This window comes from Chelonia mydas, chromosome 1, assembly GCF_015237465.2.
Source record: "Chelonia mydas isolate rCheMyd1 chromosome 1, rCheMyd1.pri.v2, whole genome shotgun sequence".
In the NCBI taxonomy this organism is placed as follows: domain Eukaryota; kingdom Metazoa; phylum Chordata; order Testudines; family Cheloniidae; genus Chelonia; species Chelonia mydas.
Genome location: NC_057849.1, coordinates 9344106 through 9361793, shown reverse-complemented (window position 1 = coordinate 9361793; position 17688 = coordinate 9344106). Strand labels below are relative to the sequence as shown.

Below are 17688 nucleotides of genomic sequence, written 5' to 3'. Positions count from 1 at the left end.
TGAGGGGAAGCACCACCCGACAGCTACAGCGAAGGGGACCTGCTAGGTAGGGTGGGGAGTCACTAGGAAGAGCCTTGCTGCGACAGAGACGGGGGGAGCCAGGGGAGAGGTGCAAAGAGAGGGGTGATACGGTCAAAGCGGCAGCCTAGGAAGACAACCCTAGGAAGAATGGATCCGAGCAGGGCACGGTTGTATTTGTCAAGGCCGGAGAGAAGGAAGTGGCAGTAATGACGAGAGGCTAGATAAGCGTTCTAGCTGCAAGATTTAGACATCGCCAGGAGGTGAGGACCTAGAGAAAGGTGCAAGGCCCAGGTGGTGGTGTCCATAGCACTCGAGAAAGGAGGTAGCAGGAAGGTTTTTTTGTGGGGGTTGGGGCGGGGAGGGGGGTTCCAGAGCTCTGTTGCTTGAGCTGATGGCTACACAGCAAGGAGACATCAGAGAGACAGGCCAGGATTTTAGTTTGGACAGAAGGAGGCAGGTGTGGAGCACAGAGGTAGATCTGTGAGTTGACAGCAGAGAAACGGGTTTTGAATTTGTGTTTGTGGATGAGATTGCCCGGAAATAAGGTGTAGAGGGAGAAGAGAAGTTATGTTTTCTGATCATATACAAAGAAGAAGGTAATGACAGCTAATGATGTCAGTGGTGGGAGACTCATTAGTGTCCGGAGCACAGCAGCTAGCTAACGAGGTGACTGAGGTGAATGGAATTCATTAGCCAGCCCAGCATGTTGCTGCCGTACAACGCAAGAAGACTCCTGCTTTGTATTTTAGCCACTGCTGATGCCTCGTGAAAAGCAATCAAAGTTGGAACGGTTTAAACTGAATCAGGTAACCCACAATCCATTCTTTAATCCGCTGGGAGGTGGTCTGTTCTAACGGGTTCTCAGCACCTCTGAAATGCAGCCACCTCTGGGGTGCCTGCCACATGGTGCCTCACAACACTGCTAAACAGGGAGGGGGAAATTCCAGCCAAGGACATCGGGACAAAACCTCTGCTCTTAAGAGTAACAAGGCATGGTTAACGCCCCCACAGAGCAGACAGGCCTGAGGTTCTTCAGGCTGCCTCCTGCTCTAACACACAGATTAACCGTCTCAGAAGGAAGATGGTCTGAGCTGACCATGCTAAGATTTTAACCTGAAGTTGCAGGGAGTTAAAATATTTCAAACCAAAGCTCAAGCATCTGAACCACACCTCCGACACGCTGTAAGAAAGAGCATGTGGAAGGGAAGAAGGAAGGAAGTTTCTCAGGGACTGGAATGACACTCTCAGGTTGAGCTGTCTGAGGTTGGTGGTTAACAGAATATCCACCCTGACCCTCGGCACCTCTGCAGAGAGAAATAGTTCCCTTAGACAGCTCGCTCCTGGAGCTGACGAAGAGGGAAGAGGTTAGAGTGGTGGAGGCTGATCTTCCCCTCCTACCAACGTCACTCAATCAGTGGAGGTCAATCAGCGTAACACCGAGCAAGAAGAGAATCAAGGCATCACGTTCTCTCAGCTGACGTGCCAGCTGGCGGGACGTGAGCACGCTGTTACATGGGATTTGCCATCCTGGCTTAGATTCTTGCTCCATCAAAACTGTAATCCACCCTGCTGAGATGGTTTCTGAGAAAGGCAAGAAAACTGAAACGGCCTCACCCTCCTGCCTCAGGAGAGGACATGTTCTCACCCTACTCCCGCATAGGCCAAGATCTCATTCTCCAAAGCATGAGACTCGATCACACTGACCACCTTAGCTTGCACAGCTACATATGCTCCATAGCGAAGGCAAGCAATCGGGACCAGAGACCACCCTCAGTTACACCATGGAGTGGAGTGACTCCATGTTTCCACCAGCGCCCTGGAGACTACAGATTGTATCAAAGAAGAACCAGCCGAATGAAGGAAAGTACAAGATGATTTCAACATCACTCCCCGACTCAGCCTCCCAAAGGGCGTAACACTCCCAGCTAGAGACCCTAACACTCCTTGTGAGGTGGAAGACAGCAGGGTTGCATCTAATTAAACCAAAAAGAGCAGAATTCATGCTCTTCAGCGGGAACAGAGTATGAGTATGTCTGTATTTCTATCTTCACAGAGCCCACTGCAGGGAGGGCTCCAAAGTCCCTTCTCACCTGGGTTAGAGAAGTCTGGGAGCAGCCCTGGAGCAGCCAGAGAACTGGGAAAGACTTGGACAAACAGGAGGGACACCAAAGGGAAATGGCCTTATACCAAAGGTACAGGATCACTATGAACTGGCCAATGTTGCCACTGGCTATGCCGCAGTCAGAGACCTATGCAAAATACAGCCTGGTGTTAATCAGTGATGCAGAGCCAGGAGTCCTTTCACGCACGCAGGAAAACAGTAAGATCTGGAAGTTTTGGGATGTCTGAGACAAACACTGTGGTGGAGATCATAGAACATCAGGGTTGGAAGGGACCTCAGGAGGTCATCTAGTGCAACCCCCTGCTCAAAGCAGGACCAATCCCCAATTTTTGCCCCAGATCCCTAAATGGGCCCCTCAAGAATTGAACTCACAACCCGGATTTTAGCAGGGCAATGCTCAAACCACTGAGCTATTCCTCCCACCCTAATACTTAAGACTATATGGAGCAGGGTTCAAATCACCTAATTAAATTAAAGAAATCAATCTCAAAGGGGGGACTTTTTCAAGCAGGACAGTCTTTGACTCCCCAGGTACTTTCCATTCTCCCTGGAGCCTTCGTTGCAGCATTCTGACAGATTTGTAAGACGTCTCTCCTTGTTTTGTTTGGGTGCCGGTGACATTATGAGTGTAATATAACCTCTCCTTGAGAGGTGAGAGGGCCAGAAGGAGTTAATTAACTCACAGACTGACCTGACCCATGGCCAAATTTTAAAGACTGGTTAGGAAGATATGTAAATGAACAGAGCTTTGAAATGCAAGCCGGCATTGTTAGCGATGGAAGGGTAGATATTTGCTCAGGTCTTGTGATGTAAGCAAACGAGTCTTGTCTATTGCTATGGCTTTAATTCAAAGATCAAAAAAGGAGTATTAATATTTAGGAGGACACTTGAGTGAAACAGTATTATTGTCTAGAGGTCTCTCTGAAGGTTGTGGTAACCTGCATCTGAACTATTTAATGGATAAAATTACCCTGTGCTAATTGCCATGATGTTGGGAGTTAAGCCGATTGTTTTCTCAGGCCAAAAGGCTGCTGGAAATGTATAAAAACCCTGGGACACGATCCTTCTTCATCTCAAATTTGCTCTGGTTTCAAGAAGGGGAAACTCTAACCCATAAGAATTGATATCCCCAGTCACTGGCTGGAGTCACCCTGAATATGGACATTGGACGATAACCTATGGCCTATTTCTAAAAGGACTTTTGGCAGCTACAAACTCATCTCTGCTACGTATCTGAACCTCAGGAATTGAATTCAAGTCGGTATGTATACGGATCTTTTAACCAACTCTCTTTTCTTTTAAAATAAATTTTAGCTTAGTTAATAAGAATTGGCTGTAAGCGTGTATTTGGGGTAAGATCTAAGTTATAATTGGACCTGGGTGTGTGGCTGATCCTTTGGGGCTGGAAGAACCTTTTCTTTTCTAGGATGAGATAAGATTTTCAGTAATCGTCATCATATCTGACATGTGTGTCTGGAGGGAGGCCTGAGGCTGGGGAATTGCCTTGAAGGGAACTGCACAGTTTGGGCTTCTGAGTAACCAGTGAGGTAAGGTAAATCAAAGGCTGTTTTGGGCTGGCTTGGTAAATCTGAGTATTGGAATATCCACCAGTTTTGGGGGTTTGTCTGCCCCATTTTGTTTGCAGTTCACCCTGAGTCTCAACAGACACCAATTTGAAATGTCCCTGCGGGCTACACAGCAAGGAAAAGCCCCAACGCAGCGTCATTGCTAGGTCGGGGTGGAGAATTCAAAATACAAACCATTGTTGTTTGGCTTGTTCATCATTACAGGATTCCATTTAGGGCGGATTGAAAATTTTCCAGGAACATAGGGGTTTTGATGGAAAATTGGGTTCTCGACTCAATGATTTTTTTATTTCTTTTGTGAAAAGTGATGGCTTCCCATGGAAAAGCCCAGTTTTTCCATCCAAAAGAATTCCTAAAACCAAACTATTTTGGCCAAAAACAGAGAGACTTTGATTTTGAAATGTTACTGCAGAGCCTCATGGACGTGGTTTAGCTGGACAGTCCATGGGACTCCTGGCAGTTCCATGGTTAGGAAACGCAGTTGGAAGACTTGGATTCTAACTTAATACCATTTGCGTGTGGGATGCAATTCAGAAGCTGGATGGGGGGCACATCCAAACTCCCTGTTTATTCGAGGAACTCAACTCTCTTAAACCATTGACTCAACTGTTGGTAGGTCATGTCTACAGTTTCGGCACTGCCACTATGCCACTGTCGCACCGCAGCGGAGACGCGTGGCTTCTTCCAGCTATGGAAGGGGTTTTTCCATCAGTGCCAGTACTCCAGCTCTCCGAGCGGCGGTAGCTAGGTCGATGGACGAACTCTTCTGTTGAGCTACCCACGTCTACACCAGAGTGAGGTCGCCATAGCTACGTCGCTGAGGGGTGTGAATTTTTCACAATCCTGTATACCGTAACTATGTCAACCAAACTTTTAAGGGTACATCAGGCTTTCTTATTAGGCCAGGAAAGCTTTGCCAGAACTGCTGGCCTAAGGGGAATCCACCCTTCGTCACACAATGGCACTAAACAACCAGGAACCATTTTGCCTTGTAATTAATGCAGCTAGACTAGAAAGATCTGAAAGACAGAAGTGGCAAATCAGTGCAGTTCACTATGGACAATCATCACACACCTGATATACATCTAGCAGAAGGGGAGGTATGCAGCAGATTTGATCCACCCGCACTTTTTTCTCCATTAGGCCATCTGGAGATCACAGCAGCAGGGTCAGGGAGGAGTCATTATACAAAGTAAAACTATTTCCCCATGTTTATCCCCCCCCATCCCCCCCCTTCCTCAGACACTCTTGTTAACTGCTGGAAATGGCCCACCTTGATTATCACTACAAAAGGTTTTCTCCCCCCCCCCCCCACCCCCGCGCTGGTAATAGCTCATCTTAAGTGATCACTCTCCTTACAGTGTGTATGATAACACACATTTTTTCTTGTTCTCTGTGTATATAAATCTCCTCTCTGTATTTTCCACTGAATGCATCCGATGAAGTGAGCTGTAGCTCACGAAAGCCTATGCTCAAATAAATTGGTTAGTCTCTAAGGTGCCACAAGTCCTCCTTTTCTTTTTAAGGTCAGGGAAAGGGAATCATCTTCATCTGCTTGTGGGAAAGGAATGGATTGCCATACAGGGGTGAGCATTGCTGTGAGAAGACCTAGCACAATGAATGCAGGGTGCGGATTACTTTTCCAGTGGAAAAAGTAAGTCCCATGCCCGGCTCAATAACCAACTTGCAAGGCAAGCGTATAAACATAGCACCAAGGGACAGCTCCACTGGCATCTCAAACTCAGAGCCCCTGTCCTAAGGCCATCGTCTGCTTGTGCAACAAATCCCATGTATACAGACAAATACATCCATCAGCGGGGTTTGAACCTAGGAGTTTGGACACCAAAGTCCCTAATGCTCGAGCTAACAGAGTGACTCCATCAGCTGTGAGAAGTAGCAGGTTCTTATCCTCTGTGTGGCCAGCTATTAGAGCTATATGTAAACACTAAACCAGCCAACAGATTTTGATTTGCAAAGGCTTTTCAAATAGATCACACCATTTTTTTTCCAACTTGACAAGCCAAAGGAGGAAACAAGATGAATCTGCTGTTGGATTTGGCTGAGGTTCATTCAGCAAAGGATCCAGTTTAATCCCAATGAGGGCTCAAAGCTACCTCCTGTGTGTAACTTTGAAAAGAGGAGGAGGCCTCAGTCAGAGAGGAAAAAGATCCATTGACTCCTGTGATATTATTTATACCGATTAGCAGTTGATGGATTATTCTCCTGCTAAAAAGAAACTGGTTAGTCTCTAAGGTGCCACAAGTATTCCTTTTCTTTTTACGAATACAGACTAACACGGCTGTTACTCTGAAACCTATTCTCCTGCTATGCACCAGATCGATACCTATCACTATCCAGCTTCTAGAGAGGTCAGCAAACAACCCGTTCTAGAGTCACAGAGATTTCTGCAGCCCAGAAAAAGGAGACAATGAAGTTACCCAATGGCTGGTGCTTTCACTATCTTGCAGCCCGAAGCGAGTCGCCGGGATCTTGCACCCAGTTTGCCCCGAAGGTTGCTGCTGGAGGGTGTTCTACCACCAGAGGGAGCAAGGAGGGATTGGTTTAGCAAGTTTATCAAGGGATAAACTCCAGGGGCTGTTTGTGGAGGAGATGAAATCTTAACTCCATTGAAGTCAACAGCAAAACTCCCTATTCACTTCAAGGGGCCACAATTTCACTCACACTGGTCTTACAAGTCCCAATCCAAGGCCCTACCACCCTCAGAGCTTGACTATCAGCTACTTTTCAAAGACTACTGGGGAGATTGACAGATTCAGAGTGTTTCAGGACCAAAGGGCCCATTAGATCATCTAGACCAGCGGTTCTCAACCTTTGTGGGCTCAGGACCCCTTTGTAAACGTTTACGGTCTGTCGCGACCCAGTAAACAGTCTGGGGGTGGAGCCGGAACTAGGCACTTTAGCGCCTAGGGCACACAAGCATATTTACGCCCCCTACCAGAGGCGACACGTGGAGGGGGACATGCGGGGTCATGTCCCCCTCCCCAGATTTGTTGGTTGCTTCCCCCCTGAACCCAGACAAGTTGGGTGGCCCGAGGTTTTTCACCCTGGGCCACTGCCCCGCTCGCCAGCCCTGGATACGGCGCAGTCCTGGGGCGGTTTCGATCGGATCCTGCGTCTTGCAGGGGTTGGGTCCTGCCCAGCACTCACCCCACGGTGGCGGCTCCTGCAGCTCCTGTGCTGAGGGGCTGGCTGGGCTTGGCTCTCCGCTCCAAGCGTTACAACCTCTGAGGTTGCAGCACGGGCTCAGCTTTGGCCCTGCCCCCCGACTGGACCAAATCTTTGTGAGTGGAGATATGACCTGGCTCCTAGGGTTGCAGGGCCACCCGCTCACATTTGGTCTACCTGGACTCCCGTCATCATGACGGCTGGGCCAAAAGTGAGTGGTGCTGGGACCCCAGAGGTCACAGTGCCTGGAGCAGGGAGGTGAGCCCAGCCAGTCCCATGGGGCAGGAGCCGCCACTTCACCCTTTAAAACATTTTGGTGACCCAGTTTTGGGTCCCAAACCATAGGCTGCGAAACCCTGCTCTAGTCTGACACAGGCTGGAGACTTTCACCTTGTTACCTCTGTATTGAGTCCAATAACTTGTGTTTGACCAAAGCAAACCTGTGTTTAATTAAAGCCTGTCTTCCACAAAGGCAACCAGTCTTAATCAGAAGATCTCCAGAGATGGGGAATCCACCCTGCCCCTGGGTATTTTATTCCAGTGGTTCATCACCTTCACTGTAAAAGATCTGTGCAGCACATTGGCTGTTGGGAATGAGCTACAGAACCCATTGCATCTAGGTCACCAGCAGCAATGGAAAGTTGTTATCCTCCCACAGAGGTAGGAGTCGTGTTTGGCGATCTCAGTCTACATGGTACAACAGAAATCATCATCGCTAACAGACGCACTTGATGGCTAAAAAGTACATATGGCCTGGAGCACGCGCATGCCTCTCTCACACCTACGCCTGAGGGGCTCCAGGCGAGAACAGAAGCGATACGGGAACATCTTGCCCTGCCTGGCGTCATTCTGTTTTTACCCCAAGGCACTGGTGTAGGGGACATACCACTGACACACTCCCCTCATGATCTTTATCCAGAAAGGGCCAGATCTTCAGCTACTGTAGATCATCCCCGCTCCAGTGAAACTAGTGGACCTATGCCAATTTACACCAGCTAAGAATCTGGCCCAAGGCCCTGACGTATTCCAGAGCTTATTTGCTGTGTCCAGGGAGTGTATCTGTTAATGCAGGTAGCGGGGCACTGGGTGTAAGCACTTCTCCCTGCATTCGCACCTCCACGCAGCGATGCCAGCTCCTGCATTTCTATCTCCAGCTCACGAAGTCGAGCGTTTTTCTGACAGCCCCAGCTCCAGGAGTCACATCATTCCAGGGAAAGCTCGGGTTTCTTTTCCTTTTTCTTAAAAGGAAGTTTCCAGGCCTCATGGTCGCAGAATGAAGCCTGAACACGCGACCCGCGAAGTCTGAGAAAAGAGCCCACATTTCATTCTTTCTTTCTCTACAAATCCCAGGGGTTTTTAAGTCAAATTTCATGATTTTCAGGGCCTGACTCCTTATTTTTTTCAATATAAAATTTACTTTTAGCGCCAGAAACACCTTGAACAGTAATAACTGACCACACCCACTCTCTGGGGGTGCTGCTCAGAACCCCGCAGAGGCCATGGGCAGCGGGAGAGCAGCCCCCATCATGTCTCACTCCCACTGCCTCCTCCTTGGCTCCTTCCAGACCCTTCCTCTGAGTTGAGCACTGCACCAAATCTTCCTCAGGAAGCTGTCTCAGACAGCTCTGCTGTGTCCTTCTAAAGGTCTCTCATTCCAGTCAGACTATTCCTCCTCTGGCTCCAAGCCTCTGGTCTCAGTTATCGGTAGTTTTGTCTCTCCCTATGGCTGACGTGCTCTCCTTTGTCTGGAAAGGATAGCGGGTGTCAAGCAGACAAAGGCCCAGCAGTGGCAAATGTACCAAGGAAAAGGGGATGTGGTATTTGCAAGATAAAGGAAGAGTGATGTAGTGCTCAGCCCGCAGAACAGGGAATCAGGACTCCTGAATTCTACTCCTGGCTCTGATGGTGAACAGGCCACTCTGTGCCTCAGTTTCCCCATCTGTAAAGCAGGCATAGTCAAACAGACCTGCCTCTCAGGAGTGCTGTGAATATTAGTGTTTATAAAATGCTTCGAGATCCTCCGACTACAGGGTCTGTATAAATGTACAGATTTATTACTGACCAAAATAACTCACTACACCAATGACAGAGTACCAGACAGTTTCAATACAATATTCCAGCCCCAGGACAGTCAGAGTTGACAGGGGTAGTGTTTAGATAGTGCCTCCTCTAGGGAAAACAGCCCACGTGTCCCTTTAACAAGATAGGATAGTATATACCAACTCCACAAACAGAGACAATTCAAAGTTTCCACACACTGATAGTACTGAGGCTTCCAGTCCAGCATGAGCCCGTGTTTGGATGACAATATATATACAGTGATTTAACATATGCCAACTGTTACCATATGGTGGTGTATGAAATAACTACAGTTATCCCCCTCTGCTCAGAGTACGTGTTTAGAGAGGAGATGGATAAAAGGGGACATGAAAGACGTACACAGAAATGACAAGGGCTGCAGACTGCCCGTTAAGTGTGCCTGCTCACCTTTCTTCACAACACAAGAGCAAAGCTACATCCAGCGAAATTAAAAGGTAAAGTTAAAACGGATCAAAGGAAATACTTTTTTAAACACAATGTATAATTAGCCTGTGGAACTCATTGCAACAAGATATTCTGAAGCCAAGAAGTTAGCAGGATTCAAAACAAGGATTAGACATTAACATGAACAACCACCAGAGTTTTGCCTGCTTGGATAACATTTTATAAGGGTTATAAAACCTCATGCTTTGAGGTGTAAGGCAACTGCTCACCGACAGGTGTTGGGAGGGAACTGGCCACTCTCAGATCCTGGACCAGGCAGGTCATTAATGTAATCCAGTGTAACAATGTCAAGGCTCCAAGGAATTACTTTTTTTCTCTTGAACACCAAAGATTTACCCTGTTGGTAAATCTTTACAGTTCAGTGGCAGTTTTCAACTCTTCATGCTGCTTATAGGAACCAGCTTTTGAGAAAAAACCACAGATCTGAATCATGTTTAAAAATTCCCTCCGAGTCATTCAAGCCATGATACACTTTCTCACTCGGTACTGCTGCTTCCCCTGCCCTTGAGACATCAGACACTCTCAGCACCAGACCAAAGGGCTCATCCTAGCGCCACTGTCGTGTCTTGTGTCCTTTTCTCTGCAGTGAGTCACAGACGGCCCTGCCCCTCCTGCAGCCACGGTGCCCGTCACAGGCTGATTTTCCCATAAGGACTCTCGATGGTGGGAGACTTCCTCAATCGGAGGGTGGCAGCATCTTGCGCCACAGGGACAAGATGCAATGACATCCGATCTCAGCGGCGGTCACGGTGGTGTGACAACGCCTGCTGTGATCTCAGGGAGCGAAATGTTTCTCTTTTCCCCTTTTTGTGCTTTAGCCTCCCTATGCAAAGCAGAAGCCTCGTGAGTCGAGCTGTGTCAGCCGGAGAACACCTTTGTGGGCCGGCTACTCTGCCACCGGGAGGATTGCTGCAAGCCGAGGGCAGCTTTTCCTGGCTCCTTTCGCCAACAGATCCCAGGAGCTCTAGGAATGAGGCCTCCCCTGGCTTAGAGAAAAAAGGGCTTACAGTTCGTCACATGGCGGGGGGTGGGCATCATCTCCTCAGCGTAAACGAGCTTGACAGCAATACAAGTTCTTCCTCTTTCTCCAGTGGTGGGAACCCCGCATGTGATGAGCGGACGTGCCACACCAGGGCTCTCAGTTACGGACAGGTCCTGTACATGACACTTCGTGTCCCTGAGGACAAGTCTCCTCCTCCCTCGCCCAAAGTTCAATCTGCTCCCAGCTACTGATCCTCTCCTCCTCCAAAGGACACCTGACCCTGGCACTCCAGTGACCTGAGCTCTATGCCCCCCTTGGCCACTGACCGGCTGGGCAACCTTGGGCAAGTCACAGCCCTGCTCTGTGCCTCAGTTTCCCCATCTGTACCACGGGGGTAAAGATACCGTCCTGCTGGGTAAAGTGAGCTCGATGGATGAAAAGCGCCAGGTATTATTATTCTGCTGCTGCAGACCCTGCAGCTAAGAGTGCCCCCAGCCACATAACCTTCACCACCTACACTCCTCTCCTGCCCCACACTGCTGCCTTTGAGCTCTGGCAAGTGGGTATCTCTGCTGGCTCTTTTCCCAAGCCCCTGGTGGATCAGCAGGGGAGTCCAGCAGGGGCTGGTTTACAACAGGGGTCAGAAACCAGCAGAGAGGAGCTAGCTGGCACTTGGCGGTGCACGCTGGGAGACTGCAGCAGGCCGTTTCTGGGGGAAAGGGCCGTGTTTCTGAGAGTGAAAAGCTGAGGAACAGGCAGCAGCTGGAGCTTCCAACAGGAGCAGTGCCGAGTACGGGTGAATACAAACCTCCCAGCGCAGGCATTCACCTCCATCTGCCCCAGACAAGTTCAGACCCCGTGTCCCCTCTCCTTTGCAAGTGTGTTCCTCCACCAACTTGGGCAGCGGCTGAGCTCCCTACCCAGGAGAGGGCAACCCCCCTCCCACACTCCTCTGCGGGTTTCCTGCCCGGTTCCTCTCCCGTACCGGCACTGAAGCTTGGCTCAGATCCCCGCTGCGGTTCACAGCGAAGTGAAAGTTCTCAGACGCTCTGCATCTCAGTGTGTGCATGCATCTGTCTCTCCTCTGCATAGGCTGAAATTTGCAGATACCCACCCACAGAGCCCCAGCACACAGGGCAAGGGAGGGCGAGGCACCAGCAGAGCCCTGCCTCTATGGGTCAAAGGTGATCCACTGATTTTGGAGGCAGAATCTCTAATCCCATGAACCCTGGATGGAACAATGCACGGGGGAGCCTCACAGTTTCCAGTCCCTTATAGCAGTGGCTCTCAGCCTTTCCAGACAACTGTACCCCTTTCAGGAGTCTGATTTGTCTCGCCTACCCCCCCCCCCAAGTTTCACTTCTCTTAAAAACGACTTGCTTACAAAATCAGACATAGAAATACAAAAGTGTCACGTCCCACTATTCCTGAACAATTGCTTACGTTCATATAATTATTAAATAAATCAACTGGAATGTAAATATTGTACTTCCATCTCAGTGTACAGTCCACAGAGCAGCATAAACAAGTCATTGTCTGTAGGAAATTTTACGTTGTACTGACTTTGCTAGTGCTTTTTATGTAGCCTGTTGTAAAACTAGGCAGATATCTAGATGAGTTGATGTGCCCCCTGGAAGACCCCTGCGTACACCCAGGGGTACGAGTACCCCTGGTTGAGAACCACTGCCTTAGAGGGGTAATTCCAGGGTTGGGGCCTTCTGGCCCTCAGGATAAAAGAGCAGATAGCAAGGCTGAGCCATCAGCTAAGCAAGTACGTAACCCAGAAGGTCCTTATTTCCCTTACCTGGATCTGTTACAGCGAATGGACCCATCCCCACAGCCAGGGTCCACGGACAGCACCACTTTGTCCAATGTCTGACAAGCAAAATACATTAAAATCACCACCTACTGCCTCAGGGGCAGGTGGGGAAGCAAATTCCAGAGAGCAAAGCCATTACGTGGATTGACGCTCCTGCCAGCCTGCAGAGATTTGGGAACGTGTCTGTACAATTCATAACCTTACACAGAATTCGTACACTCGGTGCATACAGGCCAGGCTGCAAGCCCCAATCTGAACGCGCAGCCTTTCGTGCTCCCTCTCTGCGGCTTGTTTGTCTCCATGCGGGGTTGAGATTCCAAAGACTGGCCCTTGAAGTTACACGCTCTTCCATTGAAATGTCATCGCTCAAGCCAATAGACCAGTTTCTGCCCAGGGGAACTGGTTGCTCAGGGGAGAGGGCGCCTGTTAGGATATAGATATTCAGAGCTGTCTGTAAAGGCCGATACTCTAAGAATTTAGGTGTATTCTTATCACTTGGCCAGTTAGAGGTATAAAAGAAAGAATCAAAATCACGGTCTGCTGGTGTAAGGGCCTTCTCTTACTGTGACAGTATGAGGTCCTGTTCTAAGGCTGAGATCTCCGGCTAAGCAACAGAGGCAGCCATAAGCTGGGAAGCGACCGGTCACCTCCTCACATCCCAAACTAGTCACATTGAAAGAAGGTGCTATTGGGCTGTTAGGAATACAATCCTGTCCTGATAATGCCTATCGCCTCCAGAGAAAGGGAAGTGCCTAGAAGATGTAAAAGGAAACTTAGTTTGATAGCATCCTGTCTGGCAAGAACTCACTTATCAATAGCTGGGATGTGAAATCCTCACTTCTGTTTTGTTTTGTCATTATAGTTCCCACTTTGCTATTGTTTGTCTGTATAATCTCTGTCTGGTTCTGTGATTGTTCCTGTCTGCGGTATAATTAATTTTGATGGGTGTAAACTAATTAAGGTGGTGGGATATAATTGGTTACATAATCATGTTACAATATGTTAGGATTGGTTAGTTAAATTTCAGGAAAATTATTGGTTAAAGTATAGCTAAGCCGAACTCAAGTTTTACTATATAGTCTGCAGTCAATCAGGAAGTGGGTGGGTGGGTGTGTGGGTGGGGGAAATGGGAACAGGGAATGGGGGTGGGGAAATTGGAATCATGTTTGGCTAAGGGCAGGAATGGGAACAGGGACACAGGCGTAAGGCTCTGTGGTGTCAGAGCTGGGAAGGGGGACACAAAGGAAGGAAACTGGAATCATGCTTGCTGGAAGTTCACCCCAATAAACATTGAATTGTTTGCATCTTTGGACTTGGGGTATTGTTGCTCTCTGTTCATGCAAGAAGGACCAGGGAAGTAAGTGGGTGAAGGAATAAGCCCCTAACAGTGTCCTGGCAACAAAGTCACCTGGCAGGAGTTTGTGCGCATGTGGGGAAGATGGCACGGGTGTCACCTGACACGGGGCTGAAAGGTTTTTAAAAGGGAAGAAGCTGTTTTTCTCAGGGCAGGGTCATTTTTCTCGAGACCATCCACCACCTACAGCAAGAGTTAAGCTGCAACCAGAAACTTCACACCTTTGGGATGGAGTTCTGGGAGAGGGGTGTGTTCACATACAGGGGGAGCCTGAGAGGTCACCACTGCGCCCAGGGACTAGACAGCTAGACTGGGGACTCTAGCTCTGAAAAGAGGGTGGCAGATGGAAGGTCTGCACCACATGAGTGCGCCTGGGGCCTCCACAGTTGAGGCAGTGGCTGGACTCTGTTCAGGGCAGGGGCTCACAATATCTGGCGGACCAAGGGAAACAGGCTTGGATTCCCCTGACAGCAGGCCTAGTGAATAGCCACAAGGGGGACTTGCAAGGATCTGTGACACAGCCATGTCCACCTGAAGTAACTGTGACTATCATTTTCAGATTGAATTAGCACTCATCATGTCCTAGGCATATCCCTGAAGGAGATACAGACCCTGTCCCAGAGAGCTCGCCAATGCAGGGAGGGGAGAAGGCATGCTACATATGAGCAGCGGGACCCGGCGGAGGACAGGCTCACAGTTTATTAGTCACTTATTGGTTTGTGGATGGGTTTTTTAAAATATTAAACACATGACTTACTTTACCTGAACACAGTCCCTACAGCTTGAGATAGACACGACATGCAAATACATCACCAACAGCTCCCATTCCGTTCCAAATGATCCCCCCAGCTTTACAAACAAACTGCCATGTAAACAACAAGCAGGGATCACATCGCCCACCACTGAAATACAGCCACCTCTGGGGCAGAATACGGCAGCTGCTTAACAATACCTCTACACAACTGTTCAATTCAAGCGGTGAGCAAGATGAATCCGGCCACTGAACCTGCAGGGGTCACTTATCCACAAAACCAAATTCAATCACCGTCTCCGTGCCGACGACTCAGATCTACCTCTCAACTCCAGAGCCATCTGCTTCTGTCCAAACGACAATCTTGACCCATTTCTCTAATGTCTCCTCATGGATGGCTAGCCACCAGATCACACTCAACCTGTCCAAAACAGAGCTCTGACTCTTCCCCCTCCTCCCCAATCCCTCCCTGCTACTTTCTTTCTCTAGAACTGCGGACTACACCACCCCATCCTTCCCACTCAAATCTGTAACCTGGGCGTCATCTGCGACTTGCACCTAGGTCCTCACTTCCTGCCTAAGTCTAAATCTTGCAGATTCTTTCTAAGATATGGCCTTTCCTATCCATTCGTGCAGCTAAAGCGCTCATCCCGGCTCTCATCATCCTGCGTCTTAATCACTTCAGCGTCCTTCTCTCTGGCCTTGACAAATGCACTCTTGCCCTGCTTCTATCCAGTCAGAAGGCTGCTGCAAAGTTCCTTTTCCTAGCCTGTCACTTTGCATCCCTCCACAGGCTTCCGTGTCTCTATCATATCAAACGTAAGTCGCTGGTCTTCGCCTTCAAGGCCCTTTTACAGCCTATTCCCACCCTGCTTCTCTCATTCAGCATGGAAAGGTCCACTCCTGATGTCAGCCTCCATTGCCCACGGGTTACGTTTTCAAATACACACCTTGCCGCTCTCACTCTTGCTGTCCCCTCATGCTTGGCAGGGACTCTCCATAAAGAGCCACGCAACTGACTCATTACATTCCTTCAGATCTCTCCTTACAACTCTCCTTTGCCGGGACGTCGACAGAAAACTTGATGCTGGTCAAGAGACCACAGCCAACCGTGGTGACCAATATTGGCTATTGTTCCCTTGTATTCTCCATCTCTCTGTATCCATCTGTGGTCCCCAGTCTTACGCCTTAATTGTAAGCTCTTTAGGACTGTCTTTTTATTCTGGGTTTATGCAGCGCCTAGAGCCATGGGGTCTTGGACAGGGCAGGGGCTCCTAGGCGTTACAGTAATACAAATAGATAATAATAATTGCAATAAGGCAGTTAGACGTACAGAACTGGAACTTAGCCAGCACACAGGGGGTTAGCACCCCATCTGCTTGTGAAAGTAGATCTTTCATGGCCACAGATGCTCCAGGATTTTATTTCAAAGGGTCTGAGTCTGCATGCTTCAGACCCTTACTCCGGGGGTAATCAATAGGCAGCCCGTGGTCCAAATCCAGACCACAAGAGCCTTTTCAGCAGACCACAGGGCTCATGGAGGCTCCGGGCTTCAGCCCTGCAGGTGGGTGCTTCAGTCCCGAGGTGCTTCCTCCGGGACTGAAGCTCCAATTCCTCGTGGGGCTGAAGCCCAGAGTCCAGGCACACTTCCCGCAGGGCTGAAGCCCCACTGGAGGTGCTCTGGGACTCTAAGCCTCAGCCCCGCTGGGACTCGGGGATGCAGCCGTGCCCGAGGCATGCAGGGACTTGGGGCTTCGGCCTCACCAGGCCTCGGGGCTTTGGCCCCTTGCTGGAGGCAGCTCTGCGACTCGGGGCTTCAGCCCTGCCTGAGGCCCGCTGGGACACCAGGCCTGAGCCACGCTGTGCAGCAGGAGACTCAGGGGGGTTCCCAAACATTTATCGAGCTCCAATCCGGTGCACCTGCATGTAATCCGTGACAGCAGGAGCCTGGCTGCCTGGGGCTGACAGCCAAGTACCCCCTGGAATGGTACCCACCACCCCAATCAAAATCTAAAATGGCACCCCCAGGTCACAGACCCTGCAATTAAAATGTCTACAATCCCACCCCAAAGGCTGAGGCTGCATATTTCCTGTCTGTCTTGGAGAAACCCCGTCTGATTGGCTGTTTTTTCCCTTGCTGACAATCAGGGTGGCTGCAGGAAGCAGGGGGTGCTCTCTGCCCAGAGCCATCCCTTGGGTAGGACGAATCAGGGCGACCGCCCCGGCCCCGCACTTTAGGGGTGCCCCACGCTTCGATAAAATCGGGACTGTCCCGATATTTAGCCCTTTTGTCCCGCGTCCCGACCGATGTACAATTAGGAGACCAGCGGGGAAACTGATCTGTCCCGGGCCCCTCGCCCCCCGAGGGACAGCCCTGTCTCTGCCCCTGCCCTCAGCAGGAGCCTTTTGACAGGAGAGAGGAAAGAGTTCAGTGGCTTGTGGCAGCCCTGCTCTTCCCTTCCCTCTACGCTTGGGACAAGGCGAGGCCTCTTGTGCCTCTCCCTCTTCTCCTCTTCCTCCCTGCATCCCTTCAGCCCTGCCAGCAGCCGATGGCTGAGCGCAGGGCACGTACTAAGGCAGCTGTGGGAAATTAGAGTTCATGTGGAAGAATATCCACATAATATTCCAGGGGAAAAGGCAGAGGAGCTCCATGCATTTTTGAGGGATCCCACAAGCATGAGCATCCTGGCCTTCCTTCCTGATTTAACAGGCCACTTAAACAATTTCAACTTAAAGCTACAGGGGCAAAAATCGCAATGTAGTGGATCTCCACAGCAGTGTCACTTCATTTGAAAACAAACTGAGACTCTTCAAAAGTGATTGGGGAACTGGGGAGATGCTGCATTTCCCAATACTACTAAGCTGTCAGGACACTGCAGATGTGAATCAGATGGAATCATTTCTTCTTCAAAACTTCCAGCAGAGGCTCCAAGAAGTTGAAAGTGTTAACGACACCTTCCTGTTTGTAAGGAATCCATTCACGGTACAAGCAAATGGCACTTGGTGCAATCAAGTGTAAAGGGACTGTTGCCCCTGACTAACATTCAGTGGGGGTGTTTTAGTTGCTAGCTCCCAGTACTAAAAGGGGAAGGGTCTATGGGAAACCAGGACCCTGAGACTGACAGCCCCCAGGAACAATGGGGAGAGGCCAATGCTCCAGGTCAGCCTGAATGACAGGGCCAGCAGGCTAATCAGGGAGTCAGGAGGCCAGGGAGGTCCCGTCCTCCGTGTGAGCTGGAATTGCCTGGGTCAGACAGAGTGGGGCCGAGCTGAGGAGAAAGCAGGGGCCCAAGCTGAGCTGGGGAGCAGAGCTGGGCCAGATC

General features: G+C 49.8%; 1 protein-coding gene across 12 annotated transcripts in view; it reads right to left on the bottom strand.

Annotated features, from left to right (window-relative positions):
* ARAP1 (ArfGAP with RhoGAP domain, ankyrin repeat and PH domain 1) overlaps positions 1 to 17688 on the bottom strand; it is a 219474-nt gene that overhangs the window by 127090 nt on the left and 74696 nt on the right. Inside the window, exon 1 of one of the 12 annotated variants that reach the window (XR_006285441.1) lies at positions 9669 to 10210. The exons of 10 other annotated variants lie outside the window; for them this stretch is intronic. The gene's annotated coding sequence lies outside the window, so the exon portion shown is untranslated. Of the gene's footprint in view, positions 1 to 9668; positions 10214 to 17688 lie in introns of those variants that run through there. One more of the 12 variants, XM_043527172.1, reaches the window with a different exon arrangement.